At 46.2% G+C, this 27,616-nt stretch overlaps 1 protein-coding gene across 13 annotated transcripts in view; it reads right to left on the bottom strand.

Moving 5' to 3' along the window:
• Window positions 1-24,314, bottom strand: part of PROM1 (prominin 1) — a 290,410-nt gene extending 266,096 nt beyond the window's left edge. For 6 of the 13 annotated variants that reach the window (XR_011030558.1, XR_011030563.1, XR_011030554.1 and 3 more), the window contains exon 1: window positions 24,105-24,312. The gene's annotated coding sequence lies outside the window, so the exon portion shown is untranslated. Of the gene's footprint in view, window positions 1-24,104 lie in introns of all 13 variants that reach the window. The other 7 variants (XR_011030551.1, XR_011030552.1, XR_011030555.1 and 4 more) reach the window with 4 other exon arrangements.
• Window positions 24,315-27,616: the final 3,302 nt, after the last annotated feature.

Genomic DNA, 27,616 nt, shown 5'->3' with positions numbered 1-27,616 from the left:
GTGAAAGAGAACCCGAGGTGGGTTTGAAGAATATTATCTGCATACAGAGGCTGGATCTGCCTATACAGCCCAGCCTCTGTTGCTATCCCAAACCCCCCTAAGGTCCCCCTGCACTCTGCAATCCCTCATAAATCACAGCCACGCTGCTGACAAACAGCTTGTCAGAGCTGGCTATGCTTATCTCTAGAGTCTATAGTGTCAGTCTGCTGCTCTCCCCGCCTCCTGCAGAACTCCAGTCCCCGCCTGCATCCCTTCCCTCCCTGCTGATTGGAGGGAAGGGACGGGGGCAGGGACCGGAGCTATGCAGGAGGCGGGGAAGCAGCTGAGACTGACACTACAGATGTAAACACAGCCTCACAGCACGGCTGTGATTTATGAGGGATTGCAGAGTGCAGGGGGACCTTAGTGGGGTTTGGGATAGCAACAGAGGCTGGGCTGTATAGGCAGATCCAGCCTCTGTATGCAGATAACATTCTTTAAACACACCTCGGGTTCTCTTGAAGGTAAGGTCGCATAGACTGTTGCCAACCGACCACAGTATGCAAATTAGGGGAATTTGCCGGGACTTTCCCGAGCCCCACTCGGCCTGTCAAACATACAGCGCAGGCGCAGGGGGCAGAGTTTAGAAGGGTGTAGCCAGCAGGAACTGGTTGGAGTCAGTTGGAGAGCGGGAGAGAGCGTGAAAGGAGTGAGGACTTGAGCAGGAGCGAGCGGTGCGGAGCAGTGTGGGAGCCCAGACCAGCACAAAGAAAGGCCGTAGCAGTCGCCCGGAAGCTAAGGGAACCCGGCGGCCACAAAGTAAGGACAGCGGCAGTCGGCCAGGACACTACCCAGAGCCAGAGCGGCAGACCCAGACTAACCTTTACCTAAAGACATTCGCAGTCAGATGAGTATAGGCCTGAGAGCCACATCTAAGCCATAAAGTGTGTACAGTTAGTAGCCAGTGTCCAGCGTCACTTGCTGATAAAAGCAACCTAGAACCTGGAGAGGCCCAGATTGTATCCCTGAGTGCTATTGCTAAAGACTGCCTATGTAAGAGTGCTGTACAGTCACAGAGACTTTGTGCTGAGAATAGTTATTTATGCAGAAGAAAGCTGCTGATCTAAAGTGAGACAAGTTGCTATTGCTTATAAAAAGTCCAGGCCCTACTGTCACTGAGAGACATTCTCTACTACCTAAAGCACCCTGCTAAGCTGACACAGCCCCCGCTTGCCTATGGTCCTGTTATATAGGGAAATTATCCCTATCAAGTCTGTTTCAAGTCAAGAGTTAAACTTCATATGTTAATGTGTTCTGCAAGATTACAAAGCGTTTGATATTTAAAGAGAACCTGTCCGCTGTGTAAAGTTAAGTGGAAGAGGAGGAGTTGTCTTGCATCTTGTGATACTAACGTGTGCTGCAGAGAAAGCAAACTGTCATCTGATCAAGATACAGAGTTAACCTACTTGGGATTACAAGTTTTGCATCAACTAAAATTTAGAGCTTATTCAGCCTTAAAGTCAAAGTGCACTTAAAGAAAGTTCTACTGTAGGAGTTGGTGTTGATGGTATAGAGGGGTGCATCGGTCACTTTATATTTTATTTTGTTTATCTTTATTTTGCTTTAACCCTTTTTGATTATTTGATTTCTCTTTTATTTTGTTTGTTATTTTGGGGCGCCCAATCCTAAGGGGAGGTATTAAGAGTAAAGTGTATTGAGTGCTACAAATACAACCTAAAGAATCTAAAAGATCTTGGAGCAAGGTGAATGTCCTGATTGGACCAACCAAAGAACTATCATCTATTCAGTACCATACTGCGATGTGGAGCACAGCAGACCCTACCTCTATTCCATGTGCAACGTCACCTTCCATGCATTGCAGCCCTCCTTCCATTTTAGTCCCCTATACTTTCCTAGCGGTTCAGGGTCATCCTGAGCTGCTTAGGTATTCAGTTTTAAAAGAAGATTCTGCCCTGTGATTGGCTGAGAGTGTTGTGCAGCTGCTCCTGTGCTGAGAAGACACAGAGAGCCATATGCAATTTACTTTTTCACCTGAGTTTTCTCCTAGGTGATATTTTTAAATTTATTAATAAAATGCAGTTTAAAGCGGAATATAACCCTGCATTTCAACTTTGCACTAAAACATTATTTACAGTATATTATATGCAACTAGCATTTTTTTTTTACTAGACCAGCATTGGAAGGGTTACACAGTGCTTTAAAGTTCCTGGAGATTTCTGCAGAGGCATCCGAAGCTGACATAGATACATTTTGTTTACATAAATGTATCTAAGTGTTGAATGTGACTCCTCTCTCTGACTGAGAAGGAGATGGAGGACAGCCAAAGAGTGTGTAACATTTCTCAATAGATACATATAACTAAATAGAATGTAACAATCTGAACTTCTGCATATCTCTCCACGGAACTTTAAACCTCTGTGTTTAACCCTTCCAATGCTGGTCTAGTAAAAAAAAATTGCTTTTTGCATATAATATGCTGTAAATAATGTTTTAGAGCAAAGTTGAAATGCAGGGTTATATTCCGCTTTAAGTCACCAGCAAGCAAGAAAATACTTAAAATAATTTTGACTAGCCGACCCGCGGCGTACCATACGCCGCATAAGAGGGTAGAGGGCAGGAAGGGGGTATTGGGCACAGCGGCGGGGAGGGGGGTTGGACCCCCCCCTTAACTGGGTCCCTCATGTGTGCTCTACCTCCAGCTTAAGCTCAGCAGGAACCCCCCCCCCCCCTCACCTGGGTCCCCCATGTGCACTCCCCCCTCCAGCTTAAGCTCAGCAGGACCCCCCCCCCCCTCACCTGGGTCCCCCATGTGCACTCCCCCTCCTGCTTAAGCACAGTAGCAGCCACCACTATTAGTAAGAGGCAGCGGGCGAGGATGACTCACCTCTTCCGTGTTCCATCATGCGTTCCACTGTAGTCACTTCCTGAAATGCCACACACTGTATTGGTGTAATTTGCCTTTTTAAAACAGAAGGAAATATGCAATAATTCAGCTATAAGTAAACATTTGTGGTTACCCACAATGCACTGCTACTAAATATGCAAATTACCCCTTTTTCCCCTTGGTAAGCCAAGCAAGCATCCAGAGCCACTGGTGAATAGCAAGCATACAGCTTTAAATTTTACACAGTCATATCAAACCCACATGTGAAAGCCTGTTTCAGACTTTTAGTCCTCATCAGTACATGGCAGGGATTGATACGGCTGTATGAGATAGGGCTTGGACCAGTACAACAGAGTAACCAAGCAGCTCAGGGTGACCCAAACCACTCGGAATGTATAGGGGGATAAAAGGGACCAAAAAGACCTCCTACTAAAATAAGCAAAGCTTGGTGTAATTTGCCTTCCTAAAACAGAAGGAAATATGCAATAATTCAGCTATAAGTGAACATTTGTGGTTACCCACAATGCACTGCTACTAAATATGCAAATAATTCCTTTTCACCCTTAGTAAGGCACCGTTCACACTTGCGTTTTTGCAAAAAACGGAACGGATGTCCGGATCAGTTCTGTGCGCATCCGGACCGGATGCGTACGGTTGCACTCAGGATCCGTTCCGGATCCGTTCCGTTTGCATCCGGTTTTTCATCAGTAGGTGATTAGGTTGATATCCGGATCCGTTTTTAAAGAGATACAGACTATATAAATTCTTGGGGTCTGGGAGGTCTGCAGAAGCCCTGGGGTCATTGTTGGAGACTGACGTGTGGAGACCATCCTTGGATATAGAGACTGCAGTTTGGACCATGGATCCAGTGTTTTTGTACTCATTTTACCTGGGAATTGTCTCCTTTTTTATTTTTACCTATACTATGTGGGAAGAAGGTGTGCTCCTCGCAGGAGATGGTGGGTGCACCAGGCAGGTAGCTGCTGCACCTGTAGAATCAGGTCCTCAGGTGTGTAGGGCCTCACCTCTTCGTCACTGCTGCTCCACTCCTCAAACGCTGGGCCCATGTACCATCCAAAATGGCCGCTATGACCATAGAAAACGCATAGGAAGTGGGTAGAACGTCCAGATTTTTTATAGCCAGTGTGTTGCCTCCTTTCCGTTTCTCATTGGTTCAGCTGTGCGGATGGTGCAGTCAGGATCCGGTACGGGTGCGGCGGCTGGATCCGACGTACGTGAAAAATAGAGCAAGTTGGAAAAGTGTCCGGAGTCCGTATCCGGTCCGGATCCGGGCCGCGTGGAACGAATGAGTATGTACGCATCCATAGACTATCACTGGATTGTCAAAGGTCCGTTCCATTGTTACAGTATACGTTCCGGATCCGGTCCGGAAAATCCTGACTGCTAACGCAAATGTGAACCCTGCCTAAGCCAAGCAAGAACCACTGGTGTTTAGCAAGCCTATAGCTTTAAATTTTACACAGCCATATCAAACCCACATGTGACAGCCTGTTTCAGACTTTTGGTCCTCATCTGTAAATGGCAAGGATTGATATGGCTGTTTGAGATAGGACTTGGACCAGTACAACAGAGTAACCAAGCAGCTCAGGGTGACCCAAACCATTCGGAATGTACAGGGGGATAAACGGTACCAAAAAGACCTGCTACTAAAAAAAGCAAAGCTTGGTGTAATTTGCCTTCTTAAAACAGAAGAAAATCTGCAATAATTCAGTTATAAGTGAACATTTGTGATTACCCTTAATGCACTGCTACTAAATATGCAAATACTTCCTTTTCACCCTTGGTAAGCCAAGCAAGCCTATAGCTTTAAATTTTACACAGTCATATCAAACCCACATGTGACAGCCTATTTCAGACTTTTGGTCCTCATCAGTACATGGCAGGGACTGATAAGGCTGTGTGAGATAGGGCTTGGACCAGTACAACAGAGTAACCAAGCAGCTCAGGGTGATCCAAACTACTAAGAATGTATAGAAGTGCAAAAAAGGATCCGCAAGCCAGAACAGGATGAGGTAAAAAAAAGGGCTGAAATGTTTATTAGAAAAATCCACAGACAAGGCAATAAAATCACAGGATCAACTAACGCGTATCGGGCCTACCATCTGCCCTTAGTCGTAGTTAAAAGTGAACCTGAACATGAGGAGAATTTATGTGAGGCCAGGGAAGAGAAAACTCCACCCCCAGGGACACACAAACCGCCTCTTTAAAGAGACATACATCCCCATTGGATACAATGTAAAAATACAATAATAACATTGAAAATGAGATATAAAAGATGTAAAAATGTGTTATCACTGACAAACTGTAAAGTTATATATGAATAGGAGAGGAAAGAGGACAACAGCAACAATTCACACAGATTGTTATCTAAATACAATATGTATGATTAAGGAGAGGAAAAAGGGGGCCTCAATATGTGTAAACCAAGCTCAAGTCCCATCTCTTGTTTAAACCCTGTGGTGTACGGGTACCCAACCTATGAATCCAAAAGGCTTCACGCTTTAAAAGCATTCTCTGCAGATCACCTCCCCTAATTGGACAAACCACCCGTTCCACCCCCTGAAAAGTAAAGGAAGAGAGATCTTTCTCATGTACTGTTTCAAAATGTTTGGAAACCGCAGACTTGCGAAAGGTGTTCCAATTTGTGCCACAATAATGTTCAGCTATGCGGGCTCTAAGGTGGTGAGTGGTACATCCCACATATTGTACACGACATGTCATGCAGGAGATAACATAAATCGTGTTTTTGGTATCGCAGTTCACATACTGCTTGATAGGAAAGCTTTTGTTATGGGCAAAAGAAAATATCGAGTTGCTTTTTTTGTGACACTGACAATAATTACATGTGGTGAACCCGCAGGGATAGGAACCCACTGTGGCCAGCCAGGTTGGGGAACGAGAGGAGGAAGGGGACCGAAAAAGACTGGGTGAAAGGATGGACCCCAAAGTGCGGGCCCTCCTAGCAGAAAAACGGCATCCCTTGTCCAAAATGGTTTTTAGTTTTGTATCCGGATACAGCACGGGAATATATTTTTTAATAATGCTTGTAATTTTATTGAATTCAAGGCTGTAGCCGGTGACAAAAGTAACCCGATCATCTCCGGCCCCCCTCACAACCCTGCTTCTCAATAGATCTGAACGTGATCTGTTTATGCCCTTTTGGAGCCCCACGGCCAACTGTCTTCCAGTGTAGCCTCTTTGTTTAAGTCTGGTCTCCACCAGGTTGCACTCCTGTTTAAGATCAGCTGGATCCGAACAGTTACGTGCAGCCCTGGTGAATTCCCCCGTGGGGATGGCATTTAGGGTGTGTCTGGGGTGACATGAGCTAGCAAGCAGGATGGAGTTTCCCGCTGTGGGTTTCCGAAAGGTACGGGTGGTAACTGTGTGTAATGAGGGGTTTCCTATGAGAGTAAGATCAAAAAAATCAATTTTGATCGGATCCGAGCTCATAGTGAAATTTAAATTCAGATCATTACTGTTGACGATGCGGAGCTCCTCCCACCACCCCATATAGAGGTTCGCAAGGGAGGGGGAGAATTTGGCCCCCATAGAAGCTCCGCATCTCTGGAGATAAAACCCCGAATCAAACACAAAAAAGAATGTATAGGAGGATAAAAGAGACCAAAAAGCTCTTCTACTAAAAAAAGCAAAGCTTGGTGTAATTTTCCTTCTTAAAACAGAAGCAAATCTGCAATAATTCAGCTATAAGTGAACATTTGTAGTTACCCACAATGCACTGCTACTGAATATGCAAATTATCCCTCTTTGCCCATGGTTTGCTATGACACTACTTCTTCTTCTTGATTGGACCAGCCCCTTCTTCTTGCTTGGACCAGCCTTGGGGGCAGGGCGCTACTTCTTCTTCTTGCTTGAAGGTTGATGCACTTACTCTATTATATATATATAGATAGTACTTTTGCACTTCTCAGTACTTTTTCAGTTGGAAAGTGCTGGAAAATTATTTCAAATAGATGAAAAATGATCTCCTAGGAGAAAACATAGGAGAAAAGTGGAATTGCATATGGGCCAGAGACCATAAATTTAGCACGCAGATCAGAAGGACTGAGTCATCAGGTGATGCCAGACACAAGTCTTTACACAAACATGACAGGAAGATACTGAACTGATGACCTCTGGGTTAATCTTATTTAGCGGTAAAATCGGCACACAGTGCTCTGATCCTCAACGTTTTCAGCAGTGATTAATAAATACAAATAAACAAATGTTTCTTGGCATAAATATATTAGATTTAAACAGTTAAAGAGGAACTCCAGTGAAAACAATGTAATAAAAAAGTGCTTCATTTTTACAATAATTCTGTATAAATGATTTAGTCAGTGTTTGCCCATTGTAAAATCTTTCCTCTCCCTGATTTACATTCTGACATTTATCATATGGTGACATTTTACTGCTGGCAGGTGATGTCAGTGGAAGGAGATGTTGCTTGCTTTTTTTTTGGCAGTTGGACCCAGCTTTAAACAGCTGTTATCTCCCACAATGCAATGAGGTTCACAGATCGGAAACTGTTAGGACCATGGTCCTGACCCACCGTGGGAGGGCTTTCCCCACAATATCAGCCATACAGAGCCCCATGATGATCCTTATGTGAAAAGGAAAAGATTTCTCATGGGAAAAGAGGATATCAGCTACTGATTGGGATGAAGTTTAATTATTGGTCATGGTTTCTCTTTAAAGGGGAACTAAAGTAAGAGGTATACGGAGGCTGCCATATTTATTTCCTTTTAATCAATACCAGTTGCCTGGCCGCCCTGCTGGTCTATTTCTCTGCAGTAGTATCTGAATAACACCAGAAACAAGCATGCAGGTAGTCTTGTCAGATCTGAAAGTCTGAAACACCTGATCTGCTGCATGCTTGTTCCGGGGCTATGGCTAATAGTATTAGAGGCAGAGGAACTGGTATTGATTAAAAGGAAATAAATATGGCAGCCTCTGTATACCTCTTACTTCAGTTCCCCTTTAAGGTCCTTCCACAGTGAATCAGTTGCTGTCAGTTATGACTAAATGGACAACTGATGTGCCACCCAGGGGAAGGTAATGCCCATGTTTCCCTATGGCTCAGTTCACTTTATATGTGGTTTAAAGAGGAGTTTTAACTTCATCCTAATCAGTAGCCTATACTTCCTTTCCCACAAGTCTTTACCTTTTCTTGAATAGATCAGCAAATCTTCTTAAAACAGAAGGTATTTGCAATCATTCAGATTGGAGTAATCATATGTTGTTTCCCATGATGCATCACTGCTGACTATGGCTCTGTGGGGTAGATAGATCAGCAAGGACATCTGTATGGCTGATATTGTGGCTAAACTCCTCCCACACTGTGATATCATGACCATAGCCCAGACAATTTCTGTCAACCTCTTTGCATTGTGGGAAATAACCAGTTTCAACTGCTAAAGACGCAGTAACTCTGTGCATAACACACACACACTTTTATCCTTTCTCTTTTTAAACTTTTCAGCCTATCACATTGTTAGAGAGTGTGTTTTGAGATAAGGGGTATCATTCATAAAGCATTTCCGCATGCGGAAATGCTTAAAACAGCTGACTTTACCGCCCACGTAGCAAATTCAGCATTCATAAAGGCTCCTTCCGCATGAAAAGCTGACTTTACCGAGCAGAGCGATAAATCACCGCCTTGTGCGGTGATTATTGTAAAAATGTAGCAAAATGTTAATTCATAAAGATCACTGCAAGCGGTGTGAGGTCGGGAAGTACCGCTCCCTCTGATGTGGCGATAACAATGTAAGTAAATGGAGACACACAGACCTCCCAGGCAGCTGCAGTAGAGCGGAACACGGAGAAATGTATCAACTCGGCTGCTTCCTGTGCTTCCGCAAGCCTACCGCCTGCCTACCGACAGCCTAGTTCGGGAAATCTCTGCACTAGTATCGCACGCGAACACTTTTTCATGAATGCCCACCCAGAAGTCTAAAATACAGACAGCGGGGTTTTCCCGCACTGATTCTCCTTACCGACAACAGCTTTATGAATGATACCCAAAGGCAGTTGGTGCTGTCTGTTTTTTTCATGTCTGCCAGCAGTAAAGATACTGACCAGTGATCAGCAGGCTCTAGGTCAGGGATAGGGAACCTTTGGCTCGGGAGCCAGATGTGGCTCTTTTGAAGGCTACATCTGGCTCACATACAAATCAGTAGAGGTTTGTAAAGGATTGCGGAGATGCCGCCACGTGGTCTGGCGGCGGGGCGGCTGTCTCCACGTTCAGACCGGCGGTTTCCACACAGCAGCATGCGTCTGAGCCTTCTAGTGCACACAGATGGAGAGCTACGCGCGTGTGCTGGGAGGCAGGACCTTTATGCCAAGAGGAGAGGGATCAGCTGATCAGGTTGGTCAGCTGGTCCCAGCGCAGATTGTCATTGGCTGAGTAGCGTTGGGTGGCGCTGAGGAGCGCTGCACTATATATAGATCTCGCTGGTCAGTCTCAGGTTGTCTGCCGTTGCGAATACATACGTGTGAGCACTCAGACCATAGTCAGATCCCACAGTGTGTTAGAACCAGGTGGACCTGGGAATTCACACTTAGCCTGATTACGCTTGTGTTATACTTTAGACCAGTTCCAGGGTATTGTGACCAAGGACCACACACCCAAGCTTAGGAATACTGTGTTATTGCTGTGTTATACTTTAGACCAGTTCCAGGGTGTTGTGACCAAGGACCACACACCCAAGCTTAGGGATACTGTGTCAGTGCTGTGTTATTCTTTAGACCAGTTCCTGGGTGTTGAGACCACGGACCTCACACTCTAGACTAGGCCTCTGCTTTATACCTGTTATGACCAATTGCTCTCTTGACCTCTCTCCTGCTTTCTGATTCGGTACCTATGCATATCTGACTACCTGTTGCCAAACCCTGCCTGTACCTGCTTACCGAATCAGCCTTCTGTCTCTGTACCTTATCTGCTCGTGTGTTGCCGACCTGGCCTGACCGACCCTTCTGGCTGTCACTCATTCCTTCTGTCTGTACTACCTGTGACACCGCCCTGCTAGGTGTCAGGTAGCTGCAGAACTCCCTGTTCCTCAGAGGGGCCTCTCTGCAGTCCAGTCAGGGGCTCTATCCCTTAGGAGTCCTTTGGCTGCAGTATAGTCTGATTCCCAGCATTACAGGGAATCACTGGCTCTCAGGTTATCTCCATCCCCTTTGCTAGGAGATAGTCCTTATACAGCCAAGGGCCACCTGCTCCTCAGGTGGTCCATGCTCATTGTTATCTGCATCTCCCGCCCCACGGGAGACAGCCTACTGTTGCACCAAAACACTTACACTCTATCAGGTGTCCAGAGGTTAGTTATACTTGTATTATTGGTGATTCTGCAGATCATCAATAATCAGGTATATATCTGTATTGTTGGTGATACTGCAGATCACCAATAATCAGATTCTCTCTGTGTGCTGACACCGATCGTTACAGGGTTGATTCAATAAGCTACACTATTCGTGACCTTGAGACTATACTGTGTACTCCTATCTGTTTATTGCCTGAGGAAGCGGTAACATACCCGTGAAACACGTTGCACTGTTTGTTTTGGAGTATATTAATAAACCTGTGGTCATAAAACTGACTGTATCTTGTCTGCTTTGAGAAGGCGAGTCCATCACCACCTCCTGAGGGATTTTAAGCCTTTTAGAACCTTTTATCCTGCTGGCGCCTCTGTTCACTCATACAATAAGCTACACTGCTTAGTATGGCAGCGCAAATACAATTTTCAAAGTAGGCACACTATTGCTATAGCATGCACTACTAAACTTGCTCGCGCTACCCCAAAACGAATAGCTGCTCCAATGGTTCCACTCTGGACCCTTTCGGGTCCAGTGACTTTGTAGGATGAGATCCCCGCACTTTGATTGGCCCAATAGGCTGCCTGTCACTTGGGGATCTCATCCTGATCCTACAAAGTGAATCAACCCCCAAGTCAGGTAGCTAATTGTACAGCTGTTAGTCGGTATTTCTCCTGTCGTGTCTGACGACACTTCTGCTGCCCGGCGGATCAACTGTATACACATCACCATGGCTCTCTGCTGCGCGAGCGCACTGTCCCAGTTTGAAACATATTGTAGGGCTCTCACAGAATTACATTTTAAAATATGTGGCGTTTATGGCTCGCTCATCCAAAAAGGTTCCTGACCCCTGGACTAGGTGGATTAAATAACACAAATGAATTATTCGCCAAGACAAGAGTCAATAATTTCTTGATCTATCATCTATCTTGTAATGACTTACTTGCAATATATGGATTTATTTTTTTCCCCATACATCTTTCTTTTGTAAAGTTTTTTTTTGTTTAATTATTATTATTGATTTATAAATCGCCAAGATATTCCGTGGTACTGTACAAAGTAATAAACAAACATGGAGTACATAATAATACAGACAATGATGTACAGCACTATACAAAATACAGAGTTGGAATAAACTACAGAATTGGTAATTACAGTGACAAAAGTAACATGATGAACAAAGCGTATAACAAATTCCAAGACAAAAAAACAAAGGGTGAGAGAGCCGTGCCCTGGTGAGCTTACAATCGGAGGCTGGGAACACACTCTGCATACGCATTTGTGTGGTTTCTGTCATAATGAAGTGCGTTTTAAATGCATTTGCATTTCGCACAAGGGTTTTACACGTGTGTTGCTTGCATTTTACTGTGTTTGCGTTTCGCACATATGAATCGCAAGTGCCGTTTTTGTGTATTTTGTATGCATTTCTGACATGTATTTTATGCACATTTTTTGGAATGTGGCCAGCATAAGCACACATTTTTGATGTATTCTCTGGTTCATCACTAAGTCATCAGGAAGTCTAAATACATCAAACTTGGTTTCCAAACAAAAACACAATAAAACGCTATACCTCTGCGTCACCATTAACATACACAATGTACACTTTAGTTGCGTTTATGTAGCACGTTCTGGGTTTCAAAAATGCTCATTGCAGAACGCAAACAAATGCAGTTTTTCATGCGGCCCACTGACTTACATTATGGGCTTGATTCACTATGCGGTGCTAACCTACTTAGCACGTCTAAAGTCTTTAGGCGCGCTAACCAGGGTGCTAAGTAGGTTAGCACCGGTTTTCTCAATCAGATCGTGCGCTAAGTACCGCGCGTAAAGTTTTGCGCACGCAAAGTCCTATGCGCGCGCTAAGTCCCATAGGCTTTAATGGGCACTTCGCGCAGAGCGCCCTGCGCTCTGTGCAGTGCGCGCGTAAAGTTTTGCACGCATAAAGTTTTGCAAGCGAAAAACTCGTTTAGACGTGCTAAGGGGGTTTTCACAGGCGTGCTAACAGTTAGCCCTATGTGTGATAACGCTAGCTTTTCTGCCTAGTGTGTTCCTACCCTGAAAGCTTCTTCACAATCAACTGCAATAGAACAACTAATCATTTGCAAAGCATCGGTTTTTCAGTGATCATGCATGGAAATCTTTTGTCTTTCCTGAATGGACTGTAGATTTTCCGAAGAAGAGATGCAGATAGCAGCAAAGAAACTCAAATCTGTTCTTTTGGCTAATGATCATTCTACTTCCCAGAGTCTTATGTTTTCAGTCAAACTGACACATTAGTAAAACTACCTGAGTGCAAAAGTAGAACTCCCTTTGAGGCAGCTGTATCTTGCATAGGCTAAACCAGGTGATTTAGACCATAATGCATCGATTACAGCTATCACATTGTTCCTGAAGGTGTATCACTATAATCCCTATACTAAACAGCGGTAAATGTTACAAGCAGCAGGAGTTGCATTCTAAAAACGAGACTTTGAATATGCAAATTTTGAACTGCTTTATGCAAGAGTTTTTATTGATTTTGAACTAGCCGCAATAACAGCAAAACTATAGGTACTTATCCGTTAGCCGGGTGCATCCGGCAGGTGGCGACAAAACTCCACCAGAGTTACATCTTTCCCTACTATCCATGTCGGCCTGGAGGGGGAATAGTAATTAGCGCCACCTGACGGATGCGCCCGACTAACGGATAAGGACCAAACTATATATACCAAGACCAACGCTAAGAGAAGATCTATAAACTGCCATTAAGAGGTTCTAAGAGGCCATTTTAAGTTTTTTTGACAGAACTATTACTTGTGCAATTGCAGATTGCTGTAGTGCATGCAAATATATGCTGCCCATCGGACTATCTGAATAAGGGGATTAGGAACTTAATGTATGTTCCAATTGTGGATGTTTAGATACAGGTTATGGGGTGTGTGTTTACAGATGCTAAACTAGGCATGCGGATCTAACAGCATATTTAATGTCAGTTTATGCATTTTAAATAATTTTGTATGCTCTCATTTTATTAAAGTGTAAGCAACATTTTTTTGCTAAGGCGCAGGAGTTTATTCATTTTTACTTTGTTTCTTTACGGTGGGGGTGGAAGTAACCCCGTATGCTCCGTGCAGCCCTTTAATACTATATTTTACAAGCGCTGCAAATGTTTGTGTTAATTTTACACTGTAGTCCGACCGGGTTGCAACCCAGCCCCAATCCGGACAGAAACTGCCACTTCCATACCTGATTTTTAACTGTTTCAGACAGAAAAATAAAAAAAAGCAACACAGCCTAGCTATTTGTGTGCTTGGCGCCGCACATACACAGGTTTATCTCATCATGTCTCCTCATATATCCTTTAAGTCACAGTTCCCCAACCCTGTCCCCAAGGCCCACCAACAGTGCATGTTTTGTAAGAAACCACAAACATTCACAGGTGGGGTAATTAGTGTCTCAGCAGAGCTGATTAACTACCTCTGTGGAATTCTACAAAACCTGCACTGTTGGTGGGCCTTGAGGACAGGGGTGGGGAGCACTGCAGTAACCAACAGCTATAGCATAGCTCCCAACTGTCCCTCTTTCGGAGGGACAGTCCCTCTTTGGGAGCCTGGTTCCTCTGTCCTCCTCATTTGTCCCTCTTTCTATGTAAATATATATATATATATATATATTTCTCTACTAAAAATGTGTTTGACTCTAAAATTTATTCCCATCCTTTCAATTGATATATTACTAATTTGAAAGTGTTAATAAGTAGGAAAATGAACCAGGATAGAAAGGACCAGTGTGGTTTGAATTGTAAAACAACATTTTTCTTTTGAAATCTTTATGGTATGCGTGACTAGGGGTGTGTCAGGGTTGTGATTAGGGGTGTGGCTTAAGTGTCCCTCTTTCTCATCTCAAAAAGTTGGGAGGTATGCGATAGTGATATAGGTAAATTCTGCGATCAGGCGGATCCCTCAGATCACATCTCCCTGTGTGTTGTCAACATAAGCAGGGAAACTACTATTCTCCTGGTCACAAACTACCCCTGCACCATAAATGGGTTAAAACATCTTGGCATATGCTACAAGAACCATTATGTAAACACCATTGCCTTTGCGCCTTATGAGCCCTGACTCTATTTAATTGTTTGACTCCGGTTATTAGGAACACAAGCAGAGCATTATATTCCCACTGTGCAAAGGGGTCCAGTTGGCAAACACGTCTCTGTGTTGTACTTACTTCGTATTTGCAGAACAGCAGGGAACAGGCTGATGAACATTTGGAGGGTCCATACATAAAAGAGAACCTGCAGTGGCAATATGGAAGCCTGGCAGTGCTGATATACTTTTACAGATTACTGTTACGTAACCGTTAGTTAGGCCGGGCCGGTTTACCATTAATAGTTTCTGGGTCTCTGACTTATAATCAGTATGCGTAAAGCTGGTGTACTATTAATAGTTTCTGCATTTCTGACCTGTAATCAGTATGCAGATCGAGGCACTGATTCAATTAACTTTTCTCCCATGGAATTTTTTTCTCCTTCTAGGATATATTCGGCATTGTCTGGACTATATAACTTACAATGCTAACAGTTTACAGCATAGAAACTTATTTTTTTCTGAATTATTTATTTTCTCTATCACCTGGCTGTCTGGGTTTGCCCAAAAAACTCTCTGTGTGAAGGTTACCTTTAGATTGCTGAACTGAACTGCAGTCTCTGATTTGTCCAAACTCCTCCCCCATCCTATCTCCTAAACAGGGAGGAGCTGGGAGGTGGCAGCAGTCAGTATTTTCCTGTGACACACAGCAATAGGAGTAGAGATGGTCAATGAGATGAACACAATTCCAGCTGGCATGCCTGTTTCTTGCAAATTGTATGCAGTTAGGAAGTGAGGCAATAAAATTCATCTTATTCTTAATGAACCCTTAACAGTTATACTGTACTGACTTTTAGCCCTAAAAGACCTGTTCACACAGCTCAGCACCTTCAAATTTGATTGAGCTTAGTTTAAACCGCTAAAATTAGGCAGGGGCGTTTTTAGGCATAGGCATTCCAGGCCACTGACTGGAGTGCCATTGGTCCATGTCCCTGATTAAGACCCCCCTGAGCTAAGCCATGCCCCCATGGGTGTTTGTGCTTCCTTTTTTCTTCATTTGTGCCTCCTTCTGTCCCCTTGTGACTCCTTCAGTCCCAAGTGACACCTCTGCTCCCCTGATTAAGGCAAAAGGGTGCCCTAGACAAGCAACGACTTTGGGCTCACTGTTGATGGCCACCTAGCATTTTTGGCAAGTTTTGTTGGGGTTAGCATAAACGGGGCCCCTAGACACACTATAGGTCTTAGGCACCAGCCTAAGTTGCCTTGAGAATGATACGGCTCTGTGTGCATCCCTCTGTGCCTCCTTCTGACCCCCTTTGTGCCTCCCTATGTTCCGTTGTCACACTATCTGTTCCCTCACCCTCCTGCCCTCCCCCAGGCCAGCGTGGAAAGGCAATAGACATTGAGGTTGGCCCGTGACTAGGTCCCAGTGTATAGTATCAGCCCACTTTGTATTTGAGTTTGACACCCCTGCCTTCAGGCGATACTGATACCGAAAAAAAAAAGCCAGCTACTCACCTATAGAGAGGGAAGGCTCTGGGTCCCATTGAGGCTTCCCTGTCCCCTCTCCATGTCATCAGTCCAGTGCTGTCAGAACCATTGCAGTTTAATATTCAACCAACTGGTCAAATAAGCCTTTGGGATCTTCGGATGGCTTCAGAAATGCTTGTGTCCCCAAGTGCTTCTGAAAACGACAGCTCCATACTGCACATGCACAATATGGAGCCGCCTGTCTTAGGAAGCACTCATGGGACAAGAGTACTTCCGAGCCATATGTGGACTCCCAGAGATGGGAGTGAGTGGTGGAACGCGTCCCATTGGTCGCATATTGACGGCAAGGACACGCATGGGATCCACTAACTTTTGGGTAAGTTAACCCCCCCCATCCTGCGGTCACAGGTGGAGTAATTAATCTTTATATGAATTCCAAATTCGAGTACATCACTATTTGGAAGCCCATCCCTGGTGTGTGTACAGTGCCAACAGAACTAATAACTATGCTGTATTCATTTTTTGCTTTCTCTGTCTGAAAGAGTTAAACATCACATATGTACAGTGCTGTCCATAATTATTCATACCCCTGGCAAACTTTGACTTCAAGTTACTTTTATTCAACCAGCAAAAAGACAATGAACAAGAGGCATTACTGTGCAAAAAAAAAAATATATATATTTCTCAGCTTTTATTTACATTTGAGTAAAACGTGTCCAGTCCAAAATTATTCATACCCTTAACAAACTGTCACAGTCTGTGGGAAAATCCAAAGTTCTATACCATTCCAAATAGTCCAAGCTGTGCTAAAGCATTCTAATTACCCTGATTAATTGAGAACAGCTGTTTTAATCAACTCAACAGGTGAAAAACAGCAGCTCTCTGCAGTTGGTTTGTGGACAGTCATGGCTAAGACAAAGGAGCTCAATGAGGACCTGCGGCTGCGCATTGTGGCTGCTCACAAGTCAGGAAAGGGCTACAAGGCCATTTCTAAATGTTTTCAAGTTTCAGTGGTTCCAATGCAAAGTATTATTTAAAAAATACAAGATGTTCTGCACTGTGGAAAATCTCAGAGGGTGTGGTCGGAAGCCAAAAGTGACAACTGTGCTGGCCAGGAGGATAGTGAGAGAGGTGAAACAAATAAATAAAAGAATACAAGGATAACCACCAAGGCCAACCTGGTGAAAAGCTTGCTTGGCTTTTGCAAATGCTCATCTGGACAAAGAAGACGACTTCTGATCTTCTGTGTTATGGTCAGAAGAAACAAAAATTGAATTGTTTGGTCACAATGATGTTTCCTTCATTTGGCATAAAAAAGGAGAAGACTTCAACCCAAAGAACACCATCCCCACTGTCAAACATGGAGGTGGGAACCTAATGCTTTGGGGGTGTTTTTCAGCCAATGGAGCAGGGAACCCAATCAGTATCACAGTAAACGGAACCATGAAAAAAGAGCAATACATGAGGATTCTCAACCACATCAGGCAATTTGCAGAGAAACTTGGCCTTGGGCGCAAAGTGGACATTTCAGCATGACAATGACCCAAAACACACAGCAAAAGTGGTGAAGAAATGGTTAGCAGACAACAACATTAAAGTTTTGGAGTGGCCCAGCCAGAGTCCTGACTTAAATCCAATTGAGAATCTGTGGAGGGAGCTAAAGATCAAGGTGATGGCAAGAAGACCCTCCAACCTGAAAGATTTGGAGCTCATTGCTAAAGATGAATGGGCAAAAATACCTGTAGAGACATGCAAAAGCTGGTCTGCAATTATAGGAAACGTTTGATTGCTGTAATAGCAAATAATGGCTTTGCTATTGATTATTGAGAAGGGTATGAATAATTTTGGACTGGACACTTTTTGCTCAAATGTAAATAAAAGCTGAGAAATGTTTACTTTCCATAATAATGCCTCTTGTACATCATCTTATCTTTTGGGAGACACCTACCGAATGTCATTTCCCATCAAAAAATGTCTTGCTGGTTGAATAAAAGTAACTTTAAGTCAAAATTTGCCAGGGGTATGAATAATTATGGGCAGCACTGTAAGTGACAGTTTCTGTCTGGGTGGGCACTGGGTCGGACTAGAGCATAACCCTCACTGATAAGGAACTGCAACCACCAAACTCTTTTCTAGCTAAAAATGGATTCTGAGAGCAGGAAAGAAATAAAGGGTCAATAGTTCATAGATTTTAGCTCTGGAATACTTCAATGAATGTGTCATTGAGCAAAAAAAATGAAACAGTAAAAACTTAAAAGTAGATTTAAATATAAAATAAATCTGTGGGATATCTAAAAAAAAGACGTTTAGGAGGAGGATAGATACAATTGTTTATCTCATCACTTCATTTTCACCTAGGGTGTCCTTTAAGCCTGGTACACACTCTAGACTGAACTCAGCCAAGGTAGCAAATTTAGGCTAAAGCCTGACACACACTTTCAGTTATGATTGGCTAATAACTGACCAATTTTTCACCTTCATGGAGTATGAGGGTCAACAGATATTGACTACTATGAGCAGATTGGAGGTAATCCCTCATACTACATGAGCGCCTGTTCACACGGGTGACTGCCAGTGGCGCGTTTACCTAATGCTAAATGGTTTTTGCAACTGAGAAGAAAATAGTTTGGCATCCTTAATCATTGCATTTTGGGTCCGTAGGGGGGGGGGGGGGGGGAGGAGGTGAACAATTTTAGGAATGTGACCCATGGTCCACAGAGCGCAAAGTTTGCCCAGCCCTGCTCTAGTGTGTGCACCCGCCGGAACCTGATCAGTTGTGCACTGTGCTGCCATCTCTCCGCCCAGCCCCATAGTAACAGTACGCTGTCCTTGGCTGTAGCCGATGTACACATCTGTATGTACTTATGGTCAGAGTGACACAGTAGCGACTGAGTCCTAATCCCAATCGGTCAAATTTATATTAAATGTAGAATTTTTAAAGGGAATCTAAAGTGAGGAGGATATGGAGGCGGCCATATTTATTTCCTTATAAAGAATACCAGTTGCCTGGCAGCCTTGCTGATCGTCTGCCTCTAATACTTTTAGTAATAGACCCTGAACAAGCATGCAATGGTATCTGACAAGATTAGCTGCATGCTTGTTTCAGACACTACTGACCAGAAATGAAATAGGCCAGCCTCCAGATCCATCTCACTATATTACTATCCATTACCGTATTTTTCGCCGTATAAGACGCACTTTTTCTCCCCCAAAAATAGGGAGAAAAAGTCCCTGCGTCTTATACAGCAAAGGCAGGGAATTCCCGACTTACGAACGCCCGCCGATACGAACCGCCGACCCGCCGCCATGTCGGGGATTCCCTGCCTTTCAGTGCCTGCTTGGGTGCCTTCCTCCCTCCCTCCCGCCCGCTCGAGTTTTCTGATCCCCCCGTCCGTCCCCGAGTGTCAATAGTGGCAACTTACCTTTCACATGCTCCCGTGCCGATCCCACATAATTGCGCTGCCCCCCGCTAGCATGCGCTCCCTCCCCTTTGCGGATCTGGCCTCCCCGGGTGTGTGAAGTAGCGGCAGCTTACCTCCACGATGCGCCCGCGATGACTGGAGACATCCCTCTCCCCGGCACTTCGCGCTCTAGTGACTGGCTTGAACTGATGACGCACAGTTCAAGCCAGTCACTAGAGCGCGAAGTGCTGGGGAAAGGGATGTCTCCAGTCATCGCGGGCGCATCGTGGAGGTAAGCTGCCGCTACTTCACACACCCGGGGGGGCCAGATCCGCAAAGGGAAGGGAGCGCATGCTAGCGGGGGGCAGCGCAATTATGTGGGATCGGCGCGGGAGCATGTGAAAGCTAAGTTGCCACTATTGACACTCGGGGACGGACGGGGGGATCAGAAAACTCGGGTGGGGGGGGAGGGAGGAAGGCAGGGGGCCACAGGAGGACACATGGGGGGACAGAGGCGATATGAGGGGCAAGTGGAGACACATTGGGGGCCACAGGAGGACATGGGGGGCACAGAGGCGACATGAGGGGCAAATGAGGACACATTGGGGGCCACAGGAGGACATATGGGGGGCACAGAGGTGACATGAGGGGCAAATGAGGACACATTGGGGGCCACAGGAGGACATGTGGAGGGCACAGAAGCACACATGAGGGGGCACATAAGGACACACAGGACACATGGGGGGGCACATGAGGACACATGGGGGGCACAGGAGGACACATGAAGGGCACATGGGGGGCACAGGAGGACACATGGGGGCACAGAAGGACACATGGGGGGCACATGAGGACACACAGGACACATTGGGGGCACAGGAGGACACATGGGGGGCACAGGAGGACACATGGGGGCACAGGAGGACACACAGAAGGACACATGGGGATATGGAAAGCACAGGAGCACACATGAGGACACACAGGAGGACATGTACAAGACGCTCCTGGAATATGGACGCACCAGGTATAGTATTTTTTTTTCCCCTGGTTTTTGCCCTCCAAACTTGGGTGCGTCTTATATTCCGGAGCGTCTTATACGGCGGAAAATACGGTATTTTAGGACTGATAAAAACCAACATTGTGGATCTATCTTTCATAATATTGACTGAAAGCAAAATAGAGTGATAATTGAACAGTGTATGGCCCGCTAACAAGTTAACTAAAATTGATGTGCCAGCAATGAAACCTTGTGCCAGACAAACCGTATCCAAAACAGCAATAGTTTCCACTGCATTGCTCACCTGAACCCCAATTCTCAGCAAATGCATAATTCTCTTAAAAAGGAACTTTAATTAAGGATTGAACTTCATCCCAATCAGTAGCCGATACCCCCTTTCCCACAAGAAATCTTTTCCTTTTCTCGAACATATCATCAGGGGGGGGGGGGGGGTGTCTATGGCTGATATTGTGGTGAAACCCCTCCCACAGTGTGATGTCACGGCCATGATCTTGACAGTTTGTGGTCTGTGAACCTTGTTGCATTGTGGGACATAACGGCTTTTCCCAACTGCCAAGCAAGCAATAGCTCCCTCCTGTGCATAGAACTCTCAGTAACGAAAATTCCGTAAAGATCACCTGGCAGAACTAAAGATGTCACCACCAGTGAGGCTCCCTGCACACTGCATGCGATTACGATTTTGATTTTTAATCGTTTTTTACATCCGATTTTTAATCGTAACAGCATGCTGCGTTTTTTTCTGCTGAAAGCATTCAGGGAAAATCAGAATTGCAAATCGGAATCGGAAACGGAACCGCAAATCGGATTTGCAGTGTGCAGGGAGCCTAATACATTTCAAAATGTAAATCATGGAGAGGAAAGATTCTACAATGACTAAATAATCTATCAATTAATATTGTAAAAAAATAAGCCATTTTCTTAAATGTTATTTTCACACTGCAGCCTGGTACACACTTTCAATCATGATTGGCTAATCACTAACCAATGTTACCACCTTCATGTCATGTTAGAGGTTACCGACACAATCTCCCCGTAGTGTTCAATATCTTTTGACCCCAGAGCCAGGACAAGGTCCTCCAGCACCCGAGGCTGAGACACCAAAGTGCGCCCCTCCATCCCTCCCACCCCAGCTGTCACACACTGATTGCTATTAGACTAAAGGTGGCCACACACGATACAATAAAATGATCCGATTTTACGGCAATTCGATAAATATGATTGGATCTTCCGATCAAAATAGAAAGCTTTTTTTTTTTTTCATTCGACTGAAAAATCAGAATTTCCCATTTTATTACGATTTTTATCGATCCGGAATGCTGGAAATTTTTCTTCAATTTTTCTGAAGATTGTATGGTGTGTGTTAGATTGTCTATTTATTAATATACACACCCTAGCAATTTTCTCAGAGTTTCCAATCATTTTTATCATAATTGGGGAAAATTTGAAAATGTGTGTGGTACATTGGTCATATTTTTGAAATGTTACAATCAGTCAGAGAAATTGATTGCAATTCTTGAATTGAACAGATATTTTAAAAATTGTATAAAAATTGTATGGTGTGTGGCCGCCTTAAGAGGTGCCCCAGGGCCCCCAACACTTTAAAGTGAACCTAAAGTCACTTAAAAAAAAGAGATTAACTCACCTGGGGCTTCCCTCAGCCCCCTGCAGACGATCGGTGCCCTCGCAGCTCCGCTCCGATGTCCCAGGACCCGCCGGCGAGCACTTCCGGTTTGGCCGTCACCGGCCGACAGTGATGGGAACGCGAGTGATTGTTCGCGTTCCCAGCCTGTATATCGCCCCCTATGCTGCTATTGCGACCTCCTGGCCAGGGGGCGATATACAGGCTGGGAACGCGTTCCCATCCCTGTCGGCCGGTGACGGCCAAACCGGAAGTGCTCGCCGGCGGGTCCTGGGACATCGGAGCGGAGCTGCGAGGGCACCGATCGTCTGCAGGGGGCTGAGGGAAGCCCCAGGTGAGTTAATCTCGTTTTTTTTAAGTGACTTTAGGTTCACTTTAATCTCTAGTTATCTGGCTTGCAGTCACTTCCATGGATCCCCTTTTCTTATTTATCTCTGCTTCAAACACAATAGGGGAATGATAGTGAGTTGTGCGCCCCCCTCCTACACTGTGTCCTGAGGCTGGGGCCTCTCTCGCCTCTGTTTGACCCTCATATTATATGAAGGTAGTAAAATTGGTTAGTGATTGGCCAATCATAATAGGAAGTGTGTACCAGTCTTAAGGGAAAACAAAAAAAACCAAAGATCTCTTTCGCTAATATATTGGTCCGGAAAACGAACCATTTTCAGACAGTGAGGCCTCATTCACACCTAAAATCGAAAATGCAAGCGCGAGCGTTTTGCGTTTTTGTGGGCTCCCCCCCCCTCCCAGCGCTCCACTGTGCTTCTGGTAAAAGCGCTCTTCTAAGTGCTTTTCCAGAGCGGGTTTGTAATTCACTCCCTGACGCAAGTCTGGAAGTGAACTCTTTGACACAGAAAAGAATAAATACAATGTATTTATTTTAAAAACCGTGAACGTAATTGCTGCATAAAGCGGTTTTGTAAGCGTTTAGCGCGCTTCCTACACCTTCCATTATAGCAAAAACACCAAAAAAATGGTCCAGGCACCGCTTTGCTGAATGCACAGCGCACGAACCGCGCTGATATAAACCTTCTCATAGAGATTCATTGCACAAGTGCTTGCGCTTTAAAAGAAAGGCCGAAAATGCCCCTAGTGTGAACGAGCCCTTACAGGGTTTTAACCATGGCAGCCTCCATTTCCCCCTGTAAGAGTCTCACATTAAACCTGAGCATTACATGTTGCCTGGCACTGATGGAGTTAATGATAGCAAGCCTCGCAGGGTACCTGAGCCAGGTGTGCTCTGTATGGCTGAGTGGGAGGTCAGTAGGTGGGGGGTACAGAATGATTCTCAGTTACAGCAGCACAAGTCACACACAGACCACCCTACTCTCTGGCATGTGAGCAGGAACAGCCTCTGCTAGTCATTATCCCCCACAGTCTCTAGGCTGCCAGCCCACTCACTGTGCTGCTGAAAGTCAGATGATATTAATGGAAGAAAAGCAACTCTTGTCAATAGAACAACAGTTTAAAGTCAATGCATGCGGCAGATTAATCGGAACATTAGCTTCAAAGCAGTTCTCCCATAGGGGGTGCAGTGATGCGTGGGGCGATAAATACTCTCCACACTGCACAAGCTGTCATTAATCTGCCTACAACTGCTCAACAGGTGCTCCAATAACCTGTGGCTGTCCTGCTGCGGAGGAACCACAAGTCCCAGCAAGCCCTGGAGGCTGCCATTTGTGGTCCCTGATGCTCTTGGATAATAACCTGTGGCTCTCCTGCTGCTGAGGAACCACAAGTCCCAGCAAGCCCTGGAGGCTGCCATTTGTGGTCCCTGATGCTCTTGAATAATAACCTGTGGCTCTCCTGCTGCCGAGGAACCACAAGTCCCAGCAAACCTTGGAGGCTGACATGTGTGGTCCCTGGTGCACTTTCATAATAGCCTGTGGCTTACCTGCTGCTGAGGAACCACAACTCCCAGCAAGCCCTGGAGGCTGACATGTGTGATCCCTGGTGCACTTGCATAATAACCTGTGGCTCACCTGCTGTTGAGGAACCACAAGTCCCAGCAAGCCCTGGAGGCTGCCATTTGTTATCCCTGTGCTCTTGGATGATAACCTGCGGCTCTCCTGCTGCTGAGGAACCACAAGTCCCAGCAAGCCCTGGAGGCAGCCATTTCTGGTCCCTGAGCAGGTGGTGAGCAAGCTGTCAGTCAAGCATCAGCTCCATCCACCTCTCCTCCAGCAAGGACATCCTTCTCCATCCTGACCCCTTTGCTAACATGTTCAGTGAATGCAAGCAGCGATCAGCTTAATCAGGCAGCTAGGTGACTTACCTGCATCCCCTAGGCAATGGCATTCCCAGGCAGAGAGCACAGCATACTTCTTGTGTGATGTTAGGGCAGGAGGTGAAGCCCCCCCAGACACCTGTCATGGATGGGGAGCTCCCTGGGTCGGCAGACTTGGTGCATGTGGCTGCGCTGAGTTACCAGGTTGGCTCGCTCTCCTGCAGTGAGTCTATCTGCTGCATCCTCATTGAGCACCCAGTGGAGGGTGAAGCAATTTGCTTCAGCCCAATGACAGTCCTCTTTCGTGCGGTAAGACCACCCCTCATGTATTATTCATGGCCCAGATCTCAGGGGCTCCACATCCAAAGCTTATCCAAACCTCAGACAGAAAGCTGTGAGCCGCGGCAAGGGGGGTATTTCCATCTCACTCTCTAATGCATGAGCAGGAGGACAAGTCAGCCTGCATGTGAATCAGAGCTCAGGAGCAAGGGCACTGGCTTACATTGGCTCACAAGGGCAGAGCACCTGTAGCTGTGCTTGCTGTAAAATGGCTTACCAGAAAGCTGCCTGCAATATTTCATTCACACTTAGAAGAGAGCAGCATTTCCCCAAACTAGTCCTCTAGTCCCACCTCAGCTGCACGGGTGGGGTAACCAGTGTTATCAGTAATATGTGAGTAAAAATAGGCGCTGTAGGTTTGGAAAAACTGAAACAGGAAGCCTGACATGATGTTAATGCCTGAATTGGAATGCACTTTGTGACCTCTTTAATAAAACATTTAGCTTAAAGCACCACTCCAGCAGAGAAAGTAAGAAGTTAAAATCTGACAGAACTGACAGGTTTTGGACCAGTCCATCTCCTCATGGAGGATTCTGAGGCAGTGGCGTATCTAGGTAAGACAGCGTTCATGGCAAATACTTAAAGAGGAACTGTAACGCCAAAACGGCCCCTGGGGGGTACTCACCTCGGGTGGGGGAAGCCTCAGGATCCTAATGAGGCTTCCCACGCCGTCCTGCGTCCCTCGGGGGTCTCGCTGTAGCCCTCCGTGCAGTCCGGGCAGCGGTGACGTCATTATTTACCTTCCTGGCTCCTGCGCAGGCGCTCTGATGCCTCTCGGCGCCGAAGTAGGCGGAAATACCCGATCGCCGTCGGGTCTGCTCTACTGCGCAGGTGCAAGTTTCCGGCGCCTGCGCAGTAGAGCGGACCCGACGGAGATCGGGTATTTCCGTCTATTTCCGTGCCGAAAGTCGCCACAGCGCCCCCGCTGGAGCCAGCAAAGGTAAATATTGAAATGACAGTCGGCACAGTCGCCGGCTGTTCGGAGGGCTGCGGCGAGACCCCCGTGGGACAGAGGACGGCGTGGGAAGCCTCATTAGGATCCGGAGGCTTCCCCCACCCGAGGTGAGTACCCCCCAGGGGAGGTTTTTGTTGTTACAGAGTCTCTTTAAATTGCGTGCCCCCCCCCCCCCACACACACACACACACACACAAAATCAACAGCATCCTGCCTAACCTCTTTAGACAGGGTAACCCCTTCATGCATTCAGAACAAGCGCACACACGCACACACACAGGTACCAGAATGTAAGGGCTGGTTCAGACGGACGTCTGCGTGGCGTCGCGTTTGGGGGCGTTGCGGCGGCTGAGCGGTCAGGCTTTCAGTAGCCTTCGCGTCACGTTCCGATGCGGTCGCGCTTTTTCTTCCCCTAGGGGGACATTAGCCGTCGCGGTTGGCCGCCCCCTGGAAGCTACATGTCGCTTACAGGGGCAGCTCGAACGCTAGCGAAAATCAGGACCCGAACGCCGCGATCGTGTAAACACGCAAAAGCTCAGTGTAAACGCTCCCATTCACTTGAATGGGAGCATTTACCTCGACGCGGTAAACGCTCCGCAAGCGTCCGTCTGAACCAGCCCTAACAGTCACTATGAAATAAATGAGGCCATCCCTCTGATCCTCTGCCTTTAATAATATAAGGCAGGGAGCATACTTGACTGTTTTCATGCGCGTTTTCTGCACAGAAGAACTCATGTTAATCAAAGGGCTAGTTCACACATAGGGGCCCATACACTGGTTGATTTCAGCCATCGATCGATTCTATAGAATATTTCCCATTTGATCAATTTTTGGACAATTTTGATCAATTTCAATCGATTTGATCTATCTGACAGGATGGAAGATCTAGGTCGATCTGTTGCTGGCAGCAGAAAGATGGCCGAGTTGCGGATCTAATGGTCCAATAATGCATTAAGATCGATTTCCAATAGATTTCTATGAAATCTATTGTTTAAAAAGAAATAAATATGGCAGGCTCCATCTACCTCTCACCTCGGGTATCCTTTAACCTCCTGAGCGGTCTGGACGAGCTCAGCTCGTCCATCACCGCCGGAGGCTGCCGCTCAGGCCCTGCTGGGCCGATTTTTATCAAATAAAGTGCAGCACACGCAGCCGGCACTTTGCCAGCCGCGTGTGCTGCCTGATCGCCGCCGCTCTGCGGCGATTCGCCGCGAGCAGCGGCGAAAGAGGGCCCCCCTAGCCGCCTGAGCCCTGCGCAGCCGGAACAAAAAGTTCCGGCCAGCGCTAAGGGCTGGATCGGAGGCGGCTGACGTCAGGACGTCGGCTGACGTCGATGACGTCACTCCGCTCGTCGCTATGGCGACGATATAAGCAAAACAAGGAAGGCCGCTCATTGCGGCCTTCCTTGTTTATTCTGGGCGCCGGAGGCGATCGGAAGATCGCCTCCGGAGCGCCCTCTAGTGGGCTTTCATGCAGCCAACTTTCAGTTGGCTGCATGAAATAGTTTTTTTTTTATTTAAAAAAAACCCTCCCGCAGCCACCCTGGCGATTTAATCAGAACGCCAGGGTGGTTAAAGCAGGGGTCCCCAAACGTTTTGGGTTGAGGGCCGGGTCAACATACTTCAGACCGCTGGTGGGCCGGAGTAAACATAAAATGATGTAGAAGTCTTTGCGGACCAGACAGTGAAGCATACCCAGGTGACAATCTGCAAGTCAATTGGACAGCAGTGTCACCTGATGTGGAATTTGATTGGGAACCAGCAAAATTTCTGCTTTCTGGCTTCCATGTGGATGGGGGGTGCTGCACTGCTATTCCATATGTGGACCACCAATATTTAAAGATGTAGCTGACTGCATTTATAAGCAATACATTTTCTGTGTGGGGGGCCGGTAAGAAAGCCTTAGGGGGCCACATTCGGCCCGCGGGCCTTAGTTTGAGGACCACTGCTTTAAAGGGATACTGTAGGGGGTCGGGGGAAAATGAGTTGAAGTTACCCGGGGCTTCTAATGGTCCCCCGCAGACATCCTGTGCCCGCGCAGCCACTCACCGATGCTCCGGCCCCGTCTCCGGTTCACTTCTGGAATTTCAGACTTTAAAGTCTGAAAACCACTGCGCCTGTGTTGCCGTGTCCTCGCTCCGGGTGATGTCACCAGGAGCGTACTGCGCAGGCACAGACCATACTGGTCCTTAGTGGTGCTCACCGCCAGGTCGGGATCACGCTTACGCGTGGATTCACGACCATTTTGACGCATTCCGCCTCGGACA

This window comes from Hyperolius riggenbachi, chromosome 1, assembly GCF_040937935.1.
Source record: "Hyperolius riggenbachi isolate aHypRig1 chromosome 1, aHypRig1.pri, whole genome shotgun sequence".
Lineage (NCBI taxonomy): Eukaryota > Metazoa > Chordata > Amphibia > Anura > Hyperoliidae > Hyperolius > Hyperolius riggenbachi.
The sequence above is the reverse complement of the archived record's forward strand: the minus strand, read 5'-3'. Positions and strand labels throughout refer to the sequence as shown.